This window comes from Myotis daubentonii, chromosome 4, assembly GCF_963259705.1.
Source record: "Myotis daubentonii chromosome 4, mMyoDau2.1, whole genome shotgun sequence".
Classification (NCBI taxonomy): Eukaryota; Metazoa; Chordata; class Mammalia; order Chiroptera; family Vespertilionidae; genus Myotis; species Myotis daubentonii.
Window position 1 is genome coordinate 1610934 of NC_081843.1, and position 8746 is coordinate 1619679.

Here is an 8746-nt window from a genome sequence, read left to right on the forward strand (position 1 = left end):
CCTAAAGTGTCCGGAGTTGTAAATATTATCAGTTTTCTGGTCATTTACCAGCTTTCCACTGGAAATGTCTGGGATTAAAAAACGGCAGGAAATGTAGTATGAATCCATTCACTTTTATTTCAAGGGTTTCTTATAAGTTTAAAATCATTTCTGGAAACTCTAATTGCGTATTTTAAGAGTTTTACCACAATTAGAGAGTTTTGTAACAAGTAAGTACTGGAACCGTAAGGATTTTAACTGATTCACACAAAAGACGCCAGAGAAGTTCGGCCTCAATTGTAAACATAGGCAGCATAGTGATTCCTTACAGACTTTCTACAGAAATTTTGAGGTGTATAAACATGAATTCCTAACATTTGAAAGCAAATTCAAGTGAAAACGCTCCCTAAAGTGTCCGGAGTTGTAAATATTATCAGTTTTCTGGTCATTTACCAGCTTTCCACTGGTAATGTCTGGGATTAAAAAACGGCAGGAAATGTAGTAAGAATCCATTTACTTTTATTTCAAGCTTTTCTTACAAGTACATAATCATTTCTGGAAACTCTAATTGCGTATTTTAAGAGTTTTACCACAATTAGAGTGTTTTGTAACAAGTAAGTACTGGAACCGTAAGGATTTTAACTGATTCACACTAAAGACGCCAGAGAAGTTCGGCCTCAATTGTAAACATAGGCAGTATAGTCATTCCTTACAAACTTTCTACAAAAATTTCGAGCTGTATAAACATGAATGCCTAACATTTGATGACAAATTTAAGTGAAAACGCTCCCTAAAGTGCCCGGAGTTGTAAATATTATCAGTTTTCTGGTCTTTTACCATCTTTCCACTGGTAATGTCTGGGATTAAAAAACGTCAGGAAATGTAGTAAGAATCCATTTACTTTTATTTCAAGCTTTTCTCACAAGTATATAATCATTGATGGAAACTCTAATTTCGTATTTTAAGAGTTTTACCACAATTAGAGTGTTTTGTAACAAGTAAGTACTGGAACCTTAAGTATTTTAACTGATTCTCACAAAAGACGCCAGAGAAGTTCGGCCTCAATTGTAAACATTAGCAGTGAAGTCCTTACTTACAGACTTTCTACAGAAATTTTGAGCTGTATAAACATGAATTCCTTACATTTGAAAGCAAATTCAAGTGAAAACGCTCCCTAAAGTGTATGCAGTTGTAAATATTATCAGTTTTCTAGTCATTTACCAGCTTTCCACTGGTAATGTCTGGGATTAAAAAACGGCAGGAAATGTAGTACGAATCCATTTACTTTTTTTTCAAGGGTTTCTTACAAGTTTATAATCATTTCTGGAAACTCTAATTGCGTATTTTAAGAGTTTTACCACAATTAGAGTGTTTTGTAACAAGTAAGTACTGGAACCGTAAGGATTTTAACTGATTCACACAAAAGACGCCAGAGAAGTTCGGCCTCAACTGTAAACATAGGCAGTATAGGGATTCCTTACAGACTTTCTACAGAAATTTTGAGGTGTATAAACATGAATTCCTAACATTTGAAAGCAAATTCAAGTGAAAACACTCCCTAAAGTGTCCCGAGTTGTAAATATTATCAGTTTTCTGGTCATTTACCAGATTTCCACTGGTAATGTCTGGGATTAAAAAACAGCAGGAAATGTAGTAAGAATCGATTTACTTTTATTTCAAGCGTTTCTTACAAGTATTTAATCATATCTGGAAACTCTAATTGCGTATTTTAAGAGTTTTACCACAATTAGAGTGTTTTGTAACAAGTAAGTACTGGAATCGTAAGGATTTTAACAGATTCACACTAAAGACGCCAGAGAAGTTCGGCCTCAATTGTAAACATAGGCAGTATAGTCATTCCTTACACACTTTCTACAAAAATTTTGAGCTGTATAAACATGAATGCCTAACATTTGAATGCAAATTCAAGTGAAAACGCTCCCTAAAGTGTCCGGAGTTGTAAATATTATCAGTTTTCTGGTCATTTACCAGCTTTCCACTGGTAATGTCTGGGATTAAAAAACGGCAGGAAATGTAGTAAGAATACATTTACTTTTATTTCAAGGGTTTCTTACAAGTTTATAATCATTTCTGGAAACTCTAATTGCGTATTTTAAGAGTTTTACCACAATTAGAGAGTTTTGTAAAAAGTAAAGACAGGAACCGTAAGGATTTTAACTGATTCACACAAAAGACGCCAGAGAAGTTCGTCCTCAATTGTAAACATAGGCAGTATAGTCATTCCTCACAGACTTTCTACAAAAATTTTGAGGTGTATAAACATGAATTCCTAACATTTGAAAGCAAATTCAAGTGAAAACACTCCCTAAAGTGTCCCGAGTTGTAAATATTATCAGTTTTCTGGTCATTTACCAGATTTCCACTGGTAATGTCTGGGATTAAAAAACAGCAGGAAATGTAGTAAGAATCGATTTACTTTTATTTCAAGCGTTTCTTACAAGTATTTAATCATATCTGGAAACTCTAATTGCGTATTTTAAGAGTTTTACCACAATTAGAGTGTTTTGTAACAAGTAAGTACTGGAATCGTAAGGATTTTAACAGATTCACACTAAAGACGCCAGAGAAGTTCGGCCTCAATTGTAAACATAGGCAGTATAGTCATTCCTTACACACTTTCTACAAAAATTTTGAGCTGTATAAACATGAATGCCTAACATTTGAATGCAAATTCAAGTGAAAACGCTCCCTAAAGTGTCCGGAGTTGTAAATATTATCAGTTTTCTGGTCATTTACCAGCTTTCCACTGGTAATGTCTGGGATTAAAAAACGGCAGGAAATGTAGTAAGAATACATTTACTTTTATTTCAAGGGTTTCTTACAAGTTTATAATCATTTCTGGAAACTCTAATTGCGTATTTTAAGAGTTTTACCACAATTAGAGAGTTTTGTAAAAAGTAAAGACAGGAACCGTAAGGATTTTAACTGATTCACACAAAAGACGCCAGAGAAGTTCGTCCTCAATTGTAAACATAGGCAGTATAGTCATTCCTCACAGACTTTCTACAAAAATTTTGAGCTGTATAAACATGAATGCCTAACATTTGATGACAAATTTAAGTGAAAACGCTCCCTAAAGTGCCCGGAGTTGTAAATATTATCAGTTTTCTGGTCTTTTACCAGCTTTCCACTGGTAATGTCTGGGATTAAAAAACGGCAGGAAATGTAGTAAGAATCCATTTACTTTTATTTAAAGGGTTTCTTACAAGTATATAATCATTTCTGGAAACTCTAATTTCGTATTTTAAGAGTTTTACCACAATTAGAGAGTTTTGTAACAAGTAAGTACTGGAACCGTAAGGATTTTAACTGATTCTCACAAAAGACGCCAGAGAAGTTCGGCCTCAATTGTAAACATTAGCAGTGAAGTCCTTACTTACAGACTTTCTACAGAAATTTTGAGCTGTATAAACATGAATTCCTTACATTTGAAAGCAAATTCAAGTGAAAACGCTCCCTAAAGTGTCCGGAGTTGTAAATATTATCAGTTTTCTGGTCATTTACCAGCTTTCCACTGGTAATGTCTGGGATTAAATAACGGCAAGAAATGTAGTAAGAATCCATTTACTTTTATTTCAAGGGTTTCTTACAAGTTTATAATCATTTCTGGAAACTCTAATTGCGTATTTTAAGAGTTTTACCACAATTAGAGAGTTTTGTAACAAGTAAGTACTGGAAGCGTAAGGATTTTAACTGATTCACACAAAAGACGCCAGAGAAGTTCGGCCTCAATTGTAAACATAGGCAGTATAGTCATTCCTTACAGACTTTCTACAAAAATTTTGAGCTGTATAAACATGAATTCCTAACATTTGATAACAAATTTAAGTGAAAACGCTTCCTAAAGTGTCCGGAGTTGTAAATATTATCAGTTTTCTGGTCATTTACCAGATTTCCACTGGTAATGTCTGGGATTAAAAAACAGCAGGAAATGTAGTAAGAATCGATTTACTTTTATTTCAAGCGTTTCTTACAAGTATATAATCATATCTGGAAACTCTAATTGCGTATTTTAAGAGTTTTACCACAATTAGAGTGTTTTGTAACAAGTAAGTACTGGAACCTTAAGTATTTTAACTGATTCTCACAAAAGACGCCAGAGAAGTTCGGCCTCAATTGTAAACATTAGCAGTGAAGTCCTTACTTACAGACTTTCTACAGAAATTTTGAGCTGTATAAACATGAATTCCTTACATTTGAAAGCAAATTCAAGTGAAAACGCTCCCTAAAGTGTATGCAGTTGTAAATATTATCAGTTTTCTAGTCATTTACCAGCTTTCCACTGGTAATGTCTGGGATTAAAAAACGGCAGGAAATGTAGTACGAATCCATTTACTTTTTTTTCAAGGGTTTTTTACAAGTTTATAATCATTTCTGGAAACTCTAATTGCGTATTTTAAGAGTTTTACCACAATTAGAGTGTTTTGTAACAAGTAAGTACTGGAACCGTAAGGATTTTAACTGATTCACACAAAAGACGCCAGAGAAGTTCGGCCTCAACTGTAAACATAGGCAGTATAGGGATTCCTTACAGACTTTCTACAGAAATTTTGAGGTGTATAAACATGAATTCCTAACATTTGAAAGCAAATTCAAGTGAAAACACTCCCTAAAGTGTCCCGAGTTGTAAATATTATCAGTTTTCTGGTCATTTACCAGATTTCCACTGGTAATGTCTGGGATTAAAAAACAGCAGGAAATGTAGTAAGAATCGATTTACTTTTATTTCAAGCGTTTCTTACAAGTATTTAATCATATCTGGAAACTCTAATTGCGTATTTTAAGAGTTTTACCACAATTAGAGTGTTTTGTAACAAGTAAGTACTGGAATCGTAAGGATTTTAACAGATTCACACTAAAGACGCCAGAGAAGTTCGGCCTCAATTGTAAACATAGGCAGTATAGTCATTCCTTACACACTTTCTACAAAAATTTTGAGCTGTATAAACATGAATGCCTAACATTTGAATGCAAATTCAAGTGAAAACGCTCCCTAAAGTGTCCGGAGTTGTAAATATTATCAGTTTTCTGGTCATTTACCAGCTTTCCACTGGTAATGTCTGGGATTAAAAAACGGCAGGAAATGTAGTAAGAATACATTTACTTTTATTTCAAGGGTTTCTTACAAGTTTATAATCATTTCTGGAAACTCTAATTGCGTATTTTAAGAGTTTTACCACAATTAGAGAGTTTTGTAAAAAGTAAAGACAGGAACCGTAAGGATTTTAACTGATTCACACAAAAGACGCCAGAGAAGTTCGTCCTCAATTGTAAACATAGGCAGTATAGTCATTCCTCACAGACTTTCTACAAAAATTTTGAGCTGTATAAACATGAATGCCTAACATTTGATGACAAATTTAAGTGAAAACGCTCCCTAAAGTGCCCGGAGTTGTAAATATTATCAGTTTTCTGGTCTTTTACCAGCTTTCCACTGGTAATGTCTGGGATTAAAAAACGGCAGGAAATGTAGTAAGAATCCATTTACTTTTATTTAAAGGGTTTCTTACAAGTATATAATCATTTCTGGAAACTCTAATTTCGTATTTTAAGAGTTTTACCACAATTAGAGAGTTTTGTAACAAGTAAGTACTGGAACCGTAAGGATTTTAACTGATTCTCACAAAAGACGCCAGAGAAGTTCGGCCTCAATTGTAAACATTAGCAGTGAAGTCCTTACTTACAGACTTTCTACAGAAATTTTGAGCTGTATAAACATGAATTCCTTACATTTGAAAGCAAATTCAAGTGAAAACGCTCCCTAAAGTGTCCGGAGTTGTAAATATTATCAGTTTTCTGGTCATTTACCAGCTTTCCACTGGTAATGTCTGGGATTAAATAACGGCAAGAAATGTAGTAAGAATCCATTTACTTTTATTTCAAGGGTTTCTTACAAGTTTATAATCATTTCTGGAAACTCTAATTGCGTATTTTAAGAGTTTTACCACAATTAGAGAGTTTTGTAACAAGTAAGTACTGGAACCGTAAGGATTTTAACTGATTCACACAAAAGACGCCAGAGAAGTTCGGCCTCAATTGTAAACATAGGCAGTATAGTCATTCCTTACAGACTTTCTACAAAAATTTTGAGCTGTATAAACATGAATTCCTAACATTTGATAACAAATTTAAGTGAAAACGCTTCCTAAAGTGTCCGGAGTTGTAAATATTATCAGTTTTCTGGTCATTTACCAGCTTTCCACTGGAAATGTCTGGGATTAAAAAACGGCAGGAAATGTAGTATGAATCCATTCACTTTTATTTCAAGGGTTTCTTATAAGTTTAAAATCATTTCTGGAAACTCTAATTGCGTATTTTAAGAGTTCTACCACAATTAGAGAGTTTTGTAACAAGTAAGTACTGGAACCGTAAGGATTTTAACTGATTCACACAAAAGACGCCAGAGAAGTTCGGCCTCAATTGTAAACATAGGCAGCATAGTGATTCCTTACAGACTTTCTACAGAAATTTTGAGGTGTATAAACATGAATTCCTAACATTTGAAAGCAAATTCAAGTGAAAACGCTCCCTAAAGTGTCCGGAGTTGTAAATATTATCAGTTTTCTGGTCATTTACCAGCTTTCCACTGGTAATGTCTGGGATTAAAAAACGGCAGGAAATGTAGTAAGAATACATTTACTTTTATTTCAAGGGTTTCTTACAAGTTTATAATCATTTCTGGAAACTCTAATTGCGTATTTTAAGAGTTTTACCACAATTAGAGAGTTTTGTAAAAAGTAAAGACAGGAACCGTAAGGATTTTAACTGATTCACACAAAAGACGCCAGAGAAGTTCGTCCTCAATTGTAAACATAGGCAGTATAGTCATTCCTCACAGACTTTCTACAAAAATTTTGAGCTGTATAAACATGAATGCCTAACATTTGATGACAAATTTAAGTGAAAACGCTCCCTAAAGTGCCCGGAGTTGTAAATATTATCAGTTTTCTGGTCTTTTACCAGCTTTCCACTGGTAATGTCTGGGATTAAAAAACGGCAGGAAATGTAGTAAGAATCCATTTACTTTTATTTAAAGGGTTTCTTACAAGTATATAATCATTTCTGGAAACTCTAATTTCGTATTTTAAGAGTTTTACCACAATTAGAGAGTTTTGTAACAAGTAAGTACTGGAACCGTAAGGATTTTAACTGATTCTCACAAAAGACGCCAGAGAAGTTCGGCCTCAATTGTAAACATTAGCAGTGAAGTCCTTACTTACAGACTTTCTACAGAAATTTTGAGCTGTATAAACATGAATTCCTTACATTTGAAAGCAAATTCAAGTGAAAACGCTCCCTAAAGTGTCCGGAGTTGTAAATATTATCAGTTTTCTGGTCATTTACCAGCTTTCCACTGGTAATGTCTGGGATTAAATAACGGCAAGAAATGTAGTAAGAATCCATTTACTTTTATTTCAAGGGTTTCTTACAAGTTTATAATCATTTCTGGAAACTCTAATTGCGTATTTTAAGAGTTTTACCACAACTAGAGAGTTTTGTAACAAGTAAGTACTGGAACCGTAAGGATTTTAACTGATTCACACAAAAGACGCCAGAGAAGTTCGGCCTCAATTGTAAACATAGGCAGTATAGTCATTCCTTACAGACTTTCTACAAAAATTTTGAGCTGTATAAACATGAATTCCTAACATTTGATAACAAATTTAAGTGAAAACGCTTCCTAAAGTGTCCGGAGTTGTAAATATTATCAGTTTTCTGGTCATTTACCAGCTTTCCACTGGAAATGTCTGGGATTAAAAAACGGCAGGAAATGTAGTATGAATCCATTCACTTTTATTTCAAGGGTTTCTTATAAGTTTAAAATCATTTCTGGAAACTCTAATTGCGTATTTTAAGAGTTTTACCACAATTAGAGAGTTTTGTAACAAGTAAGTACTGGAACCGTAAGGATTTTAACTGATTCACACAAAAGACGCCAGAGAAGTTCGGCCTCAATTGTAAACATAGGCAGCATAGTGATTCCTTACAGACTTTCTACAGAAATTTTGAGGTGTATAAACATGAATTCCTAACATTTGAAAGCAAATTCAAGTGAAAACGCTCCCTAAAGTGTCCGGAGTTGTAAATATTATCAGTTTTCTGGTCATTTACCAGCTTTCCACTGGTAATGTCTGGGATTAAAAAACGGCAGGAAATGTAGTAAGAATCCATTTACTTTTATTTCAAGCTTTTCTTACAAGTACATAATCATTTCTGGAAACTCTAATTGCGTATTTTAAGAGTTTTACCACAATTAGAGTGTTTTGTAACAAGTAAGTACTGGAACCGTAAGGATTTTAACTGATTCACACAAAAGACGCCAGAGAAGTTCGGCCTCAATTGTAAACATAGGCAGTATAGTGATTCCTTACAGACTTTCTACAGAAATTTTGAGGTGTATAAACATGAATTCCTAACATTTGAATGCAAACTCAAGTGAAAACGCTCCCTAAAGTGTCCGGAGTTTTAAATATTATCAGTTTTCTGGTCATTTACCAGCTTTCCACTGGTAATGTCTGGGATTAAAAAACGGCAGGAAATGTAGTAAGAATACATTTACTTTTATTTCAAGGGTTTCTTACAAGTTTATAATCATTTCTGGAAACTCTAATTGCGTATTTTAAGAGTTTTACCACAATTAGAGAGTTTTGTAAAAAGTAAAGACAGGAACCGTAAGGATTTTAACTGATTCACACAAAAGACGCTAGAGAAGTTCGGCCTCAATTGTAAACATAGGCAGTATAGT